Raw genomic sequence first — 4,293 nt, forward strand, 5'->3', positions numbered from 1 at the left:
GTGACTTTGGCTGATCAGGTGATGCAATGTGTCTTGAGGCCAATTCCCTTGTGCGTTAGTGGAGATCAGTGGTTAGTGGAGACGCACTGGTCAAGGGTGGGTGGCGCTGACTTTCCACCATCGTTCTCCGCACCGACCGTTTGCTGGCTGTGGGCGGGACACGCGCGCCAAGGGCTTAGCACACCTGGGCTCCAGGCCCCTCTCTGCCAGCCGCCCTGTGTGACCTGGGACACACCACTTAGGCCCAGAGCTTCAAAGAGTTAGGTCCTGCTGAGGATCTGTGCCTCAGTTTCCCCCATCTGTTCAATGGGGGTGACAGCCCTGCCCCATCCCACAAGGTGGCTGTGAGGATAATACATTAAAGATGACTCAGGGTTCAGATACCATGATGATGCGTGCCAGACAAGTATTTAGCGAGACATGCTGGGGAGGGTGGTTAACAAGCTCCTTAGGGATGTGGTGGATGCAGCATCCATCGGCATCCCTCAGGCCAGGCTGGCTGCCCTCCTGGAAGATGCTTTCATCAAACGCACGTGATCGGGCCCCGTGTAGGGAGGACTTCTCCAGCCTGGGCTATGCGGCAGGTCAGACTAGATGCTGGGTATGGGCCCTTCTGGCCTGGGACGCCAGGAAAAGGGGCTGGTCACAGCACCTGCCTCGGTGTCTGGGAGGCAAACGCACTGGTCAAAGGTGGGTGGTGCTGACTTTCCACCATCGTTCTCCGCACCGACCGTTTGCTGGCTGTGGGCGGGACACGCGCGCCAAGGGCTTAGCACACCTGGGCTCCAGGTCCCCCTCTGCCAGCCACCCTGTGTGACCTGGGACACACCACTTAGGCCCAGAGCTTCAAAGAGTTAGGTCCTGCTGAGGATCTGTGCCTCACTTTCCCCCATCTGTTCAATGCGGGTGACTGCCCTGCCCCATCCCACAAGGTGGCTGTGAGGATAATACATTAAAGATGACGCAGGGTTCAGATACCATGATGATGCGTGCCAGACAAGTATTTAGCGAGACATGCTGGGGAGGGTGGTTAACAAGCTCCTTAGGGATGTGGTGGATGCAGCATCCCTCGGCATCCCCCAGGCCAGGCTGGCTGCCCTCCTGGAAGATGCTTTCATCAAATACACGTGATCGGGCACAATGTAGGGAGGACTTCTCCAGCCTGGGCTGTGCGGCAGGTCAGAGTAGATGCTGGGAATGGGCCCTTCTGGCCTGGGACGCCAGGAAAAGGGGCGAGGTGGCTCCCAGGAATCACCAGCCCTCGGGGCACCGGTTTCATCTGTAAATAATTTTTGTGACTGTTTTGCTTCTAACCAGAAGCGAAGGAAAATGCAGACTATTCCTTGTCCTGTGTATCCTCCGCCACGCCCAGGAATATCTCCCTCTTCTTTGGGAATGGGGTCTTTGTGAAGATTCAATCCCGGACCTGCTCTACGAACAGCTGCAATACCCGGTTCTCTCCTGTCTGTACGTCTCTGCATCCCTCCCTGCTTCTTCCCAGTGGCCCAGGCTCCGACTGAGTGTCAAACTGGTTCGGAAAAGGTTCTTTTCTGGAGAAGGGTGGGGTCCCGTGTAGCACCTGGTGCCATAGGGGGGACCCTGATCTCAGGGGAGGGAGGCGTGCAGTGCCTGGCACAATGGGGGGCCCCCAGTAGCAGGCTGGGGGGATCTATGCAGTGCCCAGTGCAATCAGGGCCCCTGCTCTGGGGAGTCTGTGCAGCTCTTGGCACAAGGAGGTCCCTGATCTCAGTTATTGCGGTGCTAGAAATAAGTGGTAACAAAGTAGAGAAGGCACCTGTCCTCAGCCCTGCCCGTCAACCCCCACCGACCCTCTCTTTGGGGGTCTTGCAGGGCCGATCATCAACACCGTCTAGACGGGAGGCCGGTGCCCGATCTGCATTGCCCCTGGTCGGAGCAGTTCTTCCAGCACGGAGACCCTGCAGTGCGAGGGCCGTGCCAGCCAGTGCATTTCCATCAGCGGGCAGATCTGGGAAGGTGAGCGCCTGTCCCGGATTCCTTCCAGCCCTGGCTCTCAGGGCCCATAGGCACTAGGACAAAGGGAGACCCGGGCCGGGATTTCCAGTGGGCCAGGCCCCCGCAGCCTCCCGGCAGTTCCCGCTTTACCTGGCTATGCCCTTGGCCCAGCTCTGGGCAAGGCTCAGCCCCAGGCTCCCTATGGGGCCAGAGCCTCTTGTCACACCCTGTGGCTTTGCAAGCGAGTTCGGAGCCACGCTCCCCTGTTTCAAAGACAGCCGGCTTCCCCCTCTCCCTGTGGACATGGCTCTGACCCGTGTTTAAACCCAAACCCCGCTCCGTCCACACACAGAGCCCCCTGCCCCCTGCCCCCACCTGCCCTGCCCTGCCAGGGCAGCTCAGCCAGGGGAGCCTGCACCCCTACCCGCAGTGCAGCGGTGGCGGATTAGCCAATGGGCCGCCAGGGCCTGTGCCCAGCAGCCTCAGCCCATTGGGGGCCCCCTGGAAAATGGGCACCCCTGCACCCCAAGCCCGGTGCCTGGCAGAAGTGCCAGGTGGCGGGGGAAGCCCCAGCGCCCGGATCCCAGCTGCGGCTGTGGCCCGGGGACTGGAAGAGCTCTCACCCCCAGTTGGCGGCGGGACAGATCTTTCCTGGTCTTGGGGCCGTGAGCGGGGGGGCTGCAAGGGGGTGGGTGGACTGGGACAGGACTGTGGGGGGAACCGGGGCAGGGCCACTGGGGAAGGAGCAGAACAGGGGTGGGACTGCAGACAGAAGGGGCGGGCGGGCCCCAGGGCCTGCACAGCCCAGCCTTCCCAGCTTCTCACTGGCCACCATCAGCCTGAAGTAGCAACCGCCACCGATGGAAGAAAAAGAGACGTCCACCATGCAGCGTGCGGCCAGCTGCTCCCCAGGGCCGGGCAGCTGAGCTCTCACCGCTGTGACCTGCCCTGGGGTCCCGGTTGCTGTCCTGTGGATGCCGTCCCTCCCCTCGACCTCCAACCTAGACCTCCCCAACTGCAACTGGAGACCATTGCTCCTCGTTCTGTCATCTGCCACCACTGAGAACTGCCGAGCTCCATCCTCTTTGGAACCCCCCTCAGGTAGTTGAAGGCTGCTATCAAATTCCCCCTCACTCTTCTCTTCTGCAGACGAAAGAAGCCCAGTTCCCTCAGCCTCCCCTCCTAAGTCACGTGCTCCAGCCCCCTAATCATTTTCGTTGTCCTCCGCTGGACTCTCTCCAATTTGTCCACATCCCTTCTGTAGTGGGGGGCCCAAAACTGGACCCAGTACTCCAGATGTGGCCTCACCAGTGCCGAATAGAGGGGAATAATCACTTCCCTCCATCTGCTGGCAACGCTCCTGCTGATGCAGCTCAAAATGCCTTTGGCCTTCTTGGCAACAAGGCCACCCTGCTGACTCATTGCCAGCTTCTCATCCACTGTAATCCCCAGGTCCTTCTCTGCGGAAAGGTTGGCAAATACCTATCCCTGTGGGATGGGCTGGGGCTGCCCCGTGACATCCTGGTGGGACCGGAGATGGGAGATTTCACAACCCTGCATGTGACACTGGCTGATCAGGTGATGCCAATGTGTCTTGAGGCCAATTTCCTTGTGCATTCGTGGAGACCACTGGTTCTCAGCCAGGGGTCCGTGTACCCCAGGGGTACACACAGGTCTTCCACGGTGATACATCAGCTCATCTTTATGTTTGCCTCATTTTACTACAGGCCAGATATAAAGCACTAGTGAAGTCAGTACGAGCTAAAATTTCCTGACACAATGACTTGTTTGTGCAGCTCTATGTACTATCCACTGAACTGTAAGAACAATATTTATATCCCAGTGGAGTTATCTTATAATTACACAGTGGAAATGAGAAAGGCAGCTATTTGTCAGTCACAGTGTGGCCGTGACACTTTTATATATTTTTAAAATAACATAAGAACGGACTTGTCATAAATATAAAGGGAAGGGGAACCACCTTTCTGTCCCTGAAGCTCTAAAATCCCTCATGGCCAGTGGCAAAACACTTTCACCTGTTGTCATAAATATAAAGGGAAGTGTAAACCCCTTTATAATCCCTCCTGTCCAGAGGAAAAATCCTCTCACCTGTAAAGGGTTAAGAAGCTAAAGGTAACCTCGCTGGCACCTGACCAAAATGACCAATGAGGAGATGAGATGCTTTCAAAAGCTGGGAGGAGGGAGAAAAACAAAGGGTCTCTGTTTGTCTGATGCTTTTGCCGGGGACAGAACAGGAATGGACTCTTAGAAGTTAGTAAAAGTAATCTAGCTAGGTATGTGCTAGATTATGATTTCTTT

This window comes from Lepidochelys olivacea (assembly GCF_965140295.1).
Source record: "Lepidochelys olivacea isolate rLepOli2 genome assembly, chromosome: 24".
Taxonomy (NCBI): Eukaryota; Metazoa; Chordata; order Testudines; family Cheloniidae; genus Lepidochelys; species Lepidochelys olivacea.